This window comes from Lipophrys pholis (genome assembly GCF_963383615.2).
Source record: "Lipophrys pholis genome assembly, chromosome: 8".
NCBI lineage: Eukaryota > Metazoa > Chordata > Actinopteri > Blenniiformes > Blenniidae > Lipophrys > Lipophrys pholis.
This window is the reverse complement of record NC_137630.1, coordinates 30,514,905-30,528,411: the sequence shown is the minus strand read 5'-3', so window position 1 is coordinate 30,528,411 and position 13,507 is coordinate 30,514,905.

Sequence of the window (13,507 nt, the reverse complement as noted above, 5' to 3'; positions counted from 1 at the left end):
TCTGATTTGTGAAATACTCGGTTTGTGCTTTTCTTTTTTTTCTTTTTAATTCTTAATCTAACCAACTGACATCGTGTGAGGTCTTCTTGCTCTGGTCCCGGCTGTAGTGGAACACCATCAGGTTTCCCCTGAACCTTTGACCTGTTAATGCAGGAACAGTCCTGTTCCAACTGGAGTTGTGTCTTCATGGTTTATTTATCCAGCGTTTCATGTTTTTCCACCTCATGGTTTCCAGAGTTGTTTGTACGTTCTTGTGCTTCTGACTCTGCCCTCGTGAGCTCGTCTGTGTTTCCGCTGTGCTTCCTTCACTCCCTGCACGTCTAAACTATCTGTACCACCTCATACCTCATATTGTCAATAGCTCAAGTCTGCTGTTGAGTCAGTCAAAAAAAAAAGTTGCTAATATTGATGATTAAATTGATCACTTTTGTCATTCTGATGATCTGTGTGAAATTTCTCAATATCTTCAGATTTAGAAGATGCTCATCACTCATGAAGTTTTATCTATTTACATTTTGCCCACAAACTCACACAAATGTGTAAATATTGAAAATACACTGTGTGACCCATTCATAGCAATTCAACAACAAAAGTTTACATATCGGTAGCTTGTTCTGCAATGTACAGTATTTCCTCAATAAGCTGTTATTGTTGAGCTGTTCCTTTTAAATTGGATGTTTTTTGCAATACATTTTTTTTAATCCCTCAAAATATGGTCAAATTTGAAAATTAAAAGGCCTGTAAGCCACCTCTTAATATTATTCAACTGCAAAAACTTTTGGGGTGTTCATTTGAATGATTAAAGGAATAGAATCAACGACGTATTGAGTTGGATTTCTTTTGGACCACCCTACTGGAACATTTAGTTCTGATGGCTGCAAGCTGAGAAATCAGATGTTCCATATTGCAGAGTTCTGCATCTCCATATCAATTCTGTTCGTGGTTAAAATGTTGTTTTATTGGTTTTCTTGATTCATCAGGAACAATCTTCATTAGCGCTCTCGCATCATGGCGAGACAGTTCTATAAAGGTTGGAGGTTTTAAAGTTTTCAGATCTGAGGATTTAAAGAAGACAAACTCCCGGCAAAATCTGCAGATTTGCCTGAAGTTTTTCTCAAATGAAGAAAATACATGTTTGAAAGAGCGACAGAACATTTCCTCACACAGACAGATGGTTATAGCGCTCACTTTGCCCACTGTCTGATTTAACAAGCAGCAGCTAATGAGCTGCGTCAACGAGCCGTCTGTAACACTTGAGCGTGCGTTGGGAGATCGCACTCTGGAGTCGGATATATCAAAACTACTGTGGTTAGAAAAATCATTTACAACACACAACCACACTGATATACACAACTGGAGATCGTAGACAAAATTACAGTTTCTCTTTGGCTAATCACAGCACACACACACACACACACACACACGCTTCAATCTGGCCGACCTGAAAACGTTCGTCAGAATTTTAGTTTTTCTCCAAACGTTACGAAAATAAACATTTCTCTTGTAGCAAAGTGCATCAAACACTTTAAATCATGTGACTCCTTGATCTTGATTGGATGCTTGCCATCTTGGCCAAGTGGCACAGCGCCCTCCTGTGGTCACGTGAAGATGTGACACAGTGCCCTCCTGCGTTCACGTGAAGATGTGACACAGCGCCCTCCTGTGTTCACGTGAATATGTGACACGGCGCCATCCTGTGTTCACGTGAATATGTGACACGGCGCCCCCCTGTGGTCTCGGACTGTTCTGTTGTGAATCACTGTATCACATCATCACAGTGCGGCCGTCACGGATCAGGAGCTGAAAACGACTGAACGTCTGTAAACGCGTTGTTTACTTTGTTATTGACAACTGCATGTTAGCTTAGCTTAGCATGAAGCCCGGGAATACAGCTGGAAACTGTTAGTCCAGTTCGCCGACGTCAGAAACCCTTCGGTAAAACCAGCTTAAGTCAACTTTCTTTGTCCAGTCCCTCAGATGAGGCACATACTGGGAATCCCACTGAGCTGAGGCCTATTCATACTGCAGGAGAATGACGAGAAAAAAAACTTCTCCCACTAGGGGGTGCAATCGAACAAGTGACGTAATTGTTTCGCCAGAAGAAATTTTGCCCAATTGGCAGCCTCGTCCGGGGCAAAGTTTGTTGTGGTCCACAAACTCTTGAGTGATTGGTCGGATCTTTTGTGTTTACTTCTGTATTCACAAAATGGACGCCATGGAAGAGCAGTTGGCGAGCAATTAGGAGGTAAGGCGATATGAAAATCTATTCGCCAGCTAAAAATCTTATTAGGACACCAAAATTGCTGGGAATTCCTGCGGAGACATTTTCAAAAACAACTGCGAATGGAAGCGAGCGTATGAGTGGAAAAGAAATCGGTGCCTGCAGCGAGGGGGCGTGGCCTCCAAGTTCGCACGGCATCTCTCGGAGTATGAAATGTCCTGAACCAAATGTTTCTTCTACTGCTGGCTGTTCTTCTTCCCTTTGGACTGTGAATAGGCCTTTGCTGTCATCAGCAACATTGTATTCACCTTGAAGAGGATTGCAGACACAGAAAACAGGATGAGATATTGTATCAAGGGGCAGGATGGGAATGAAAGCAGGATTTTAACGCAGGGGGGGGCCAAGGTTCAATTCCCGAGTCGCACCTACAGAGAACAAAACGTCTTTTAAAGCTATTTTCAAAAGGAGTGAACCTGTGGAGTTAGTGCTACTCAGAATGTTTAAAAAAAAAAATATATATATCTTTTCCTGAACTGAACCAATAAAAAACCAGGCGTTTCCATGGCAACCAACTAACGTGATCTCAAAGTGCTATCTTTTCAAAGTGACACTGGCGTCACCTATTTAATGTTACAGTGAAAATCAATAGTGTTCATTTATTTAGCTGATAAAGGCCTATTGGGCAGTCCAGGTGGTCGACCCTGTCTGCTCATACTACATACTACAGACTTCACTGGAATCAGACTTACCAGATACTAAAATTCCGATGTAGCAGACCCTTGCTAAGAGTTTCCCTATGATTTACATTCTTTATGCGAAGCTATTCTAACCTGACTCTAATGAAAGGAAGCGGTTCATGCACTGGGAGAGGCCCCATTTCCTGTGGTGCAGAGGACAGTGGAGAATGGTACCGGCAACCTGTGGACATCTCGGACAGAAAGACTCCGGCCTGGAAGCAAACCTCCGTCCCTTCCCTGTGACGGTCAGTCGGTTTTCAGTTTCTGGCTCCAGAAGTTTCAGCTGTTTTGGATTTGTTGGTGTGAAAATAAACCTGAAAATTGAAAATGACCCATACGTGGTTACGATGTCTTCAGAAACATTCGGACCGACAGTCAGAGGACTCTCAGCCTGCGTCTGCAGCAGGACTCATGAGCTCCTGCAGGAGGATCTGAAGCCTCCGGCTCAGAGTCGGCAGGATCCACGGCACCCTGTTGCCCTGCAGCACGTTTCAGTTGTACCCTTCTTGATTTTGACTCAGGCTGGAAGGAGCACTATACCCCATCCACTACCTTGATTTCCACTCTATTCTGGACTTCCTGGTTCTGGGTCGGACCAGAGTGCAGATTGAGTCAGCAGGTGAAGCTGAAGGTGTAGTAACAGGATGAAAACAGTCCTGTAGTAGTACCAGGGACTTGGTGAGGTTAGGGTACTAAAGTCAAAGTGAACCAACCAGAGACCTGCAGGTAAAAATCCACACTGAACTGTTGTGGTGCAGTGGACTTGCCTTGTGAGTGCAGCGATGGACCTGTGATGCAGTAGTACAACTGTGTGATATTTCAGTGGGGCAATGATGACATGGAGCAGTGATGCAGTGGTGTGGCGCTGCAGTGGCACTGCTCAGATAATTTTATGGTGGAGCTATGGTGGAGTGGTTTTATAGTGCTGCAGTGGAGTGGTTAATGCGGCCGTGCGGTGGTGTGGCAGTGCTGTGCTAAGATGTAAGGTGTAGCAGAGTTTTGCAGTGTTGTGGAGCAGTGGTAGAATGCTTGGGTTGATGCAGCAAAGCCACAGTGGATTTGCGTTACGGTTGTGCATTGGACCAATGGTTCGGCCATGCAGTGGTACAGCCATCTAGTGGTACACTGGTGCAGTGTGGCAGCAGTATGGTGCTCATATACTGGTCAAGTTGAGCATTGCAGTGGTGGTGCACTGAAACAGTGGATGCAGTGCTCAGACGGTGGTGACAGACAGCAGCGGACTTGGACACAGCTGCCCGTCGCTCTCCACCCGCGTGCCATGGGTCAGCAGCTCCTCCACTGTGGTCCAGTCGTCCAGCAGTTTGCTGTTCCTCAGCCGGTTCTGCTTGAGGTGGCTCAGCTCCAGCACCGTCTGGGAGGACAGCGCCACCTGCCCCGCCCCGCCCGCCTCCTCCCCACCGCCCCTCCGCTCGCGCTGTTGCCGGGACAGGGCCAGGTGGCGCCTCCTCTCCGTGCGGCTGCAGTATCGCCCTGCCCACCGCCCATCGTCCCCCTCCTCCTCCCCCCGCATGCCCCCCTCTCCTCGCACCTCCTCGTCTGTGGTGACTTCGCTGCGCTCCCTGGCCAGTCTGTACGCTCTGGCTCTGAGCAGCTGGTTCCTGACTGATTTCTGATTGGACAGCCTGGAGCGGGGCGAGGGCGGGGAGCACGGACCCCGCTGTGGGGCTTCCAGCGTGCTGTAGAAAGGAGTTCCAGGGCCTCCTTTTGGTTTGCTGACACGGCTCCCCATTGTCTGAATGCCTCGCCAGTCAGACGCCCCGCTGGACGCGGAGCCTGGACTCCTGGAGAGCGAGTCCTCCTCCCGACTCCGGGAGGGGCTCTGCTGATTGGACAGGCTGGTCCGGTCGATGCTCAGGTGGGAGGTGGGGTGACAGTTGCTGGGATAACTGGCCCTGCTGCGTGGCCCCAGGGTGTTGCCAACGGGGCCCTGTTGGCTGCCCGGAAGTGGCGCACTCGGATCCATAACGTTCGGGTGACTCGCTCTACGGCGCCGCTGCCCTTCACTCAGGTCAGTTATTGTTCGACTACGCCCTGGAGCCTCGATAGTCCTGCCTCCTCCCTGCTGCTCCAACCACACTGCCCTCCGCTGGCAGGGTTCAGTACGACAACCTGCAGACAAAAAGAGGAAGTCAAATCATGCCATTGTAACTCTGCCAACATCCAACTTGGTTTGATGGACAGTCTGATGGACAGTTTGTGGACTTTGACGTGTTCGTGCACTGACCGACGGAGGGCGATGGAGGTGAGTGATGGCGAGGGAGGGTGGGGCTCCTCTCAGCTCTGTGGAAGTGCACCGTGGTGGTAGTGCTATTACCCACAGTGCACCGGGATGCCTGAGGGCCTCCGCTGTGGGTCACTGGCGTCGTCTCGGGGATGGACTCCAGATCCCAGCGTCCTCTCTGCTCTCGGGGGGAGTGGCCTGTGCGGAGATGGTGGGACTGCCGGTGTACGTGGCCAACGTGAATCTTGTGCAGGCGGCGGTGCTCGCCAGTGCTGACACTGTGGAAACCCGAGTCGCTGGGCTCCGAGGAGATCAGAGACTCCGAGGAGGACGAGGAACCCTGCGAGGAAGCGGTGTGGCCCGGCAGAGACGACATGGCGTCTGTCTCAGCCTCAGAGAACGGCATCCGGTTGTGCGGGCTGTCAGGGCCGCAGCCTAACCCACTGTCCAGCTCACTGAGGGGAAGGTAGCCGAGGGGAGGGTCAGGCCTCCAGGGAGAGCGGTAGTCCGGCTGAAGAGAGTCGAAGAAAATTGAAGGTGAATCAAACCTGAGTTGAATAACCAGAACGGTCAAGAAAATTAAATCGAGACAAATTTAAAAATCTAAAATCTCCAAAATCCTAACTTCATCACGTGATACAGGTGTTTCACCAAGAAAGTTTTTCATGTCAGGTCATGAAGAACTTGTGGATTTTATTGTCGACAATGAATAATGCCATTTGGAGATTCAGAAAACCCAGAAAAACCACTGCATGGACAAACTTTAAACCCCTCATATACAAACATTTGTGAAAACCATCGTCTGTCAATACTTCGGAAAAGCCAACATCTTTCAACACTTCTGAACCAACTTCAACCAAAAAGGTAGGAAGGGAACATCTACTTGTCGGGGGTAGTTCTTCTGTTCGACCTCCTCTGCGCTGTAGCAGCCAATCAGACAGCTCTCTGAGTTGGGTTGGTACGGCATCATGCCTGCCCCCTGCAGGATCAATCGGACTCCATCAGTGTTTCTCGGGATAACAATGTCGCACAGACGATCACCGAGTCGCAGTGACGTCACACAGGTAAAACCACAAAGTGTCTCACCTGGTAGTCCAGCCTGTCCAGGTGATCTAAACTGTAGGAGACGCTGGGCAGGTAGCGGTTAGCTGGGTGCTGCTCACTGGATGGTCTTGGCAGGTAGCCGTTGGGCGGGTAGACGTCGGGTGGCATCATGCTGCGAGTGCTGGCAGGGTACATTTCAGGCGACACAGTCATGTGACCGTAGTACGGCCTGTGAGGTTGGAAGAGATCACACAACGTCTGTTAGCATATTAGCACGATTTGGACACCGGATGTGCGACATCATTTGTAGACAACATGGACGTGGACACCTACTCCATACAGTTCACCTTGCACCTGCTTTGCTTCACGGAGACTTGGCTCCAGGACAATATGCTGATCAGTGTTTCTCGCTGACCTTTGTCTCCGCCTCTGTCTGTGTCGACACTGAGTGCTGGAAATCCAGACTTGTGTTTGTACTCCTGGTGATTATTGCTGCTTCTCACACGTCATCGTGGCAGTTTTTAGTTGTTTTTCAACATTCCACCGTCAGCTGTTGTAGCCATTGTGAATGACGGCGACCACTGAAGTCAATCGGCACGAGTGCTCTTATCTGGACCCGCTGGGACTTTAATAATGTTTATCAGAAATGGATTTATTTCCAGGTATAGTTTACACTATACATGGAATTTGTTTTGATGAGATTGGTGCAACACAGTAAAATAGTGCAACGATATATGGACTGTGCAATGAGAAGGAATAAAATCCTGGAGCATTGATATAATTCTTCTTTGACACAATTGGTGACTCAGAGCACAGCGTCATACACCTTTTCGCCTCCAATAGGCCGCTGGTGGAACTGCGTGCGATCAGCACAAGGACCGTATTGGATTCGTCCAGTGACACGGAGGTGGCGCTGCAGGAGTGTACGAACGCCACAGATTGGAGACCTTTTATAAATGACTTTGGTTATGAGATTGGGGGTGTTCCTTGTTACATAACAGACAACATATGATTCTGTTAAAGGAGTCATATTATGCAAAATTTCCTTTCAGTAATAATCGTCCCTAAAATCAAGGAAAACCTGGATTTGAGGCAATAAACTTTGAACACATCGTTTTTGGACCAACAAGACCATGTGACAGTGTTGAAAAGTTGTATAATATGACCCCATCAAAACAATAAAGACATTAAAGCTTAACGGGAAGAAGACGATCGTTGGAAGTCGGTACTCAGACATCAATAGAAAACAAGAAGCCAAAAACAAGATTGAGGCCAAAATAAGACTGAACCACTGAAGAAGAAGTTTGAAATGAGAAAAGTATAACAGGAAGTGACACCTGAAGTCCGTCCATCCACTGACCCGACTCCACTCTACCGACCCCACCAGCGCCACCCACTCCACTGACTCCAGCTGGTCACCCTCCGCATACCTCACCAGCTCCAGCCAGTGCACCTACTTCACCTGCCCCATAAACTCCACCCACTCCACCCCCCTGCAGCCTGGAGCACCCACCCTGCGCTGTATCCGTCCCCTTGTCCGCTCTCCCCTTCCATCAGCCCCATGGCTCTCAGGGCCTCCCAGTGTCGCTCCGTCGGGATGTTGCATTCGATGGCACAGCGGGAACGCCTCCTCCTATGGCCCCGCCCCCTCTTCGCATCCACCTGCACGGTGATTGGCTGGCCGTACTCGTCCACGTAGCGCACCTCCTCCCGGCGGCGGCGGTGAGCCTGTTCGTGAGTCTGGTGGGAGGAAACGACACACGCCCGTCACACGCACACACAACTGTACCCAATGCACACACAGTTCTAAGCCTCGTTTCCACGGCGCCGTACGGTAAGGCAAAGCAAGCCCAGATCCCAACTCTGTTGTGTGGTTCCACCACCAAGAGTACGCTCAAAATGTAGGAGGGTTGTGAACGGCCGCGTAACGACGCCGTCACACGGAAAACTTTCTCATTCCGTACCTCATCGGAACGCCAGGGGGCAGTGTCGCACCGACATTTCAATGAAGCCAATTAACAAAATAACCAGTGGACTATATGAACACCAACGGGAAGGTTTATATGGCCGATGAGTATTTTAAATATTGCGGCTTATCGAGAGTGACAATCGTCACTGACCAATCAGGAGACGGCTGCGTCGTAGCTCCTCCTTATGGAACCCGTACCAATGTCCTAGGAACACCAGCGGAGGGGTGACGAAAAATATTAACGGTTGGGTACGGTTTCTCTCGGTACCATCCATGACTTTTCTCAAAACCTGAACCGTACCTAAACACGTACTGCGCGGCGGAAACGAGGCTTTAGTCGAGGGTCCGCTAGCTTTTGTTGTAAAGCTAGCTTCGGTGCTAACGCCCTTTAGCGTCTCGGCTCCTCTTATCTCCTTTACTCAGTTTGTGACTTGATTATTTTGTGAAAGCGAGGATGTGGGACCCTTAACGGGGTGGAGCACGTTCTTGTGGCTTCCTGTTTGTTCTGTCGTCGGGGTCGTCTCAAGGCTCCCGAGGACGGCGCGGTTCTCGGCCGTCGGGGTCGGTGAAAGTCCACGGGCCAGGGGCCAATATGGAACCATCTGGGTGGGCAAAGGCGACCATATATCTTCTGAACGATAACAGCCTCGGGTGTCTGAATACGCATGATGACCTTTTCAACCTGGTAGCTTTTAGAAATTACAGCTCGGCAAAGATCGGAAATTTACTGTGGTACGTGGGCGTATTACACATTTCCTGAAGGCCCGTAGCCTTGCCTTCAACACTACATTACTTTTGGAGCTATAAAATATATGTGGTCGTATCTAGAACACGTTAAATTAAGTCATATCCTTCATTTTGCACGTGTTTTAACATTGACCTTGACCTTGGAGCGTGACCTTGACCTTTAAATGAATAAATGAATTCCCCATATCAAAGAACCTATAAGTAGGCATTTATTGCAAATGTATATCACTTTTGTATGCTGAGCATTCGCAATTTTACATTTTCACAGTTTATAGCCATATTTTGTCACAATTTGTTTGCCGAGCTGTAATTTCTAAAACGCTACCGAGTTGAAAAGGTTCTCATGCGTGGTCACACACCTGAGACTTTTAGCTTTTTTTTTTTTACGCAATCGCGTCGCCGTGGGTCGACACGCAAGAATGAAACGTCGTGAGCGTGCGCCAGCCATCCTCTGGTAGCGCTGAGGCCGGAGGGGCGGCTGGCGGGCCGGAGCCGGAGCCGACCTCCTCGCTGCGAGGCCGTGAAGACGGAGCCTGCTTCAACGTTACAGCGTCATGTAGGTCAGGATGATGGAGGCCCCGGGTCTGTACAGTGCGAGAGCTCCGTCACACACACACGCGCATGCACGCACACGCACACGCACACACACACACAGAGAGAGTGGCGTAGCCTGAAGTGTGTCACACGCCGCTGCACTCTGACAGTAACGCAGGCTGAAGTCTGGGAGTTTCTCGTCGCACTCAGTCACATTTAGTGAAATTCCAGGACACGCAGTCGCCTTCGTTTCCGCTCAGTCGGCGGAAAAAAAGACAAACGGGTAGTTTTGAAGAGTTGCGCGCGACTGAACCTCATGACATGAGAATCGCTTTACAGTTTAATGCCGACTCAGCGAAAGAGCCCCAAGTTCACCTTCCCTCGTTATCGAGTCTCGCACGTGATTCTTTTGTGATTCTCTCATTTTTTTGTTTTTGTCATTCTTGTCTCAGGATTCAGATTTGATTCTCATCTTACTTTTACAATTTTCACATTTTTGCCACTGGCCTCATGATGTTTTGATGATTCACTCATGGTTTTCTCATTATTCACTTAGGATTTTCTGTGTTTTGCGATTCTCATAAAGCTCTCATGACTCTCCCCTGATTCTAACACGACTCTCATGACTCTCTCCTGATTCCAACATGACTCTCTCATGACTCTCTCGCGATTCTAACACAACTCTCTCATGACTCTCCTCATTCTAACATGACTCTCTCATGACTCTCTCATGACTCTCATGACTCTCCTCATTCTAACATGACTCTCTCATGACTCTCTCATGACTCTCTCATGACTCTCTCATGACTCTCTCATGACTCTCATGACTCTCCTCATTCTAACATGACTCTCACGACTCTCTCATGACTCTCTCCTGATTCTAACACGACTCTCTCCTGATTCTAACATGACTCTCTCTTCATTCCAAATGACTCTCTCTTGATTCCAAAACGACTCTCTCCTGATTCCAAAATGACTCTCTCCTGATTCTAAAACGACTCTCTCCTGATTCCAAAATGACTCTCTCCTGATTCTAACACGACTCTCTCCTGATTCTAACATGACTCTCTCTTGATTCCAAAACGACTCTCTCCCGATTCCAAAATGACTCTCTCCTGATTCTAACACGACTCTCTCCTGATTCTAACACGACTCTCTCCTGATTCCAAAATGACTCTCCTGATTCTAACACGCCTCTCTCCTGATTCTAACATGACTCTCTCTTGATTCCAAAACGACTCTCTCCTGATGCCAAAATGACTCTCTCCTGATTCCAATATGACTCTCTCCTGATTCTAACACGACTCTCACCTGATTCCAAAATGACTCTCTCCTGATTCTAAAACGACTCTCTCCTGATTCCAAAACGACTCTCTCTTGATTCCAAAAGGACTCTCTCCTGATTCTAACACGACTCTCTCTTGTTTCCAAAACGACTCTTTCCTGATTCCAAAATGACTCTCTCCTGATTCTAACACGACTCATTACTCTCTCAATATTCTAACATGACTCTATCATGACGCTCCTCATGCTAACACGACTCTCTCCTGATTCTAACATGACTCTCTCATGATTCTAACATGACTCTCTCCTGATTCCAAAACGACTCTCTCCTGATTCCAAAATGACTCTCCTGATTCTAACATGACTCTCTCCTGATTCCAAAACGACTCTCTCCTGATTCCAAAATGACTCTCCTGATTCTAACATGACTCTCTCCTGATTCCAAAACGACTCTCTCCTGATTCCAAAAATGACTCTCTCCTGATTCTAAAATGACTCTCTCCTGATGCTAACATGACTCTCTCCTGATTCCAAAACGACTCTCTCCTGATTCCAAAATGACTCTCTCCTGATTCTAAAATGACTCTCTCCTGATTCTAACATGACTCTCTCCTGATGCTAACATGACTCTCTCCTGATTCTAACACAACTATCTCCTGATTCCAAAACGACTCTCTCCTGATTCCAAAATGACTCTCTCCTGATTCTAACATGACTCTCTCCTGATTCCAAAACGAATCTCTCCTGATTCTAACATGACTCTCTCCTGATTCCAAAACGACTCTCTCCTGATTCCAAAACGACTCTCTCCTGATTCTAACATGACTCTCTCCTGATTCTAACAAGACTCTCTCCTGATTCCAAAACGACTCTCTCCTGATTCTAACACGATTCTCTCATGACTCTGCTGATTCCCACGTTAGGACATAAAAAAGTGTTCAGAAGTGGGAACATTTTCATCCTACACCCTCGGAGCCTTCTCCTCTTCATCCTCGCAGCCTGCACCTTTTCATCAGCATAGCCTGTCTCATCACAGCATCTCTCATCGCAGCATCTCTCATCGCAGCCTCCACCCTCAGGCTGTGTCGATGGAGGCTGTTAGTTTTGGCACAGTTTGTGCCTGTGAAGGCCTCACTGAGCGGCACTATGATTATTCTGCATGAGGCATTCAGGAGCACTCTCACTGTGAAAGCACACACACACACACACACACACACACACACACACACACACACACACACACACACACACACACACACACACACACACACAATCCTCCAAACTAGCTCAAGTTTTAGAGTTTGTTTCAAACATTATAAGGCTCCATAATTAAATAAATAAATAGAAATTAATATATCAAATTTAAAAATACAGAAATCAACATCTCTAAAATATAGATGGACTAAAATTGTCTACTTGTTTGTAGTTTATCTCATTAGTTCAAAAATAATTTACTAGAGCTAACATTCAGATTATAGAGCCTCTTCCGCCTCTAACATCAGATTATAGAGACTCTTCCTCCTCTAACATGAGATTATAGAGACTCTTCCTCCACTAACATCGTATTATAGAGCATCTTCCTCCTCTAACATCAGATTATAGAGACTCTTACTCCACTAACATCAGATTATAGAGCATCTTCCTCCTCTAACATCAGATTATAGAGACTCTTCCTCCACTAACAGATTATGGAGCATCTTCCTCCTCTAACATCAGATTATAGAGATTCTTCCTCCACTAACATCAGATTATAGAGACTCTTCCTCCTCTAACATGAGATTATAGAGACTCTTCCTCCACTAACATCAGATTATAGAGCATCTTCCTCCTCTAACATCAGATTATAGAGACTCTTCCTCCACTCACAGATTATGGAGCATCGTCCTCCTCTAACATCAGATTATAGAGACTCTTCCTCCACTAACAACAGATTATAGAGACTCTTCCTCCACTAACATCAGATTATAGAGACTCTTCCTCCTCTAACATGAGATTATAGAGACTCTTCCTCCACTAACAGATTATGGAGCATCTTCCTCCTCTAACATCAGATTATAGAGACTCTTCCTCCTCTAACATGAGATTATAGAGACTCTTCCTCCACTAACATCGGATTATAGAGCATCTTCCTCCTCTAACATCAGATTATAGAGACTCTTCCTCCACTAACATCGGATTATAGAGCATCTTCCTCCTCTAACATCAGATTATAGAGACTCTTCCTCCACTAACATCAGATTATAGAGACTCTTCCTCCACTAACAACAGATTATAGAGACTCTTCCTCCACTAACATCAGATTATAGAGACTTCCTCCTCTAACATCAGATTATAGAGACTCTTCCTCCACTAACAACAGATCATAGAGCATCTTCCTCCTCTAACATCAGATTATAGAGACTCTTCCTCCTCTAATATCAGATTATAGAGCATCTTCCTCCAATAACCTCCTCTGATTGTTTAGCTAATGTGTCACAGTAATAATACAATAATATGTTATGTGACCATTATTATCACATGAAACTTTACCAAGTAACTAGTTACTTTTCATCTGCAGTAACTAGTGAAGTAACACGACTACATTTAAAAGAATTTGCACAATGATGTCAAACAAGATTAATCGCTTTGTTTACATTTCAAACAAAATGAAGTGCGACTTCCCTCTCTACACACACACACACACACACACACACACACACACACACACACACACACACACACACACAGAC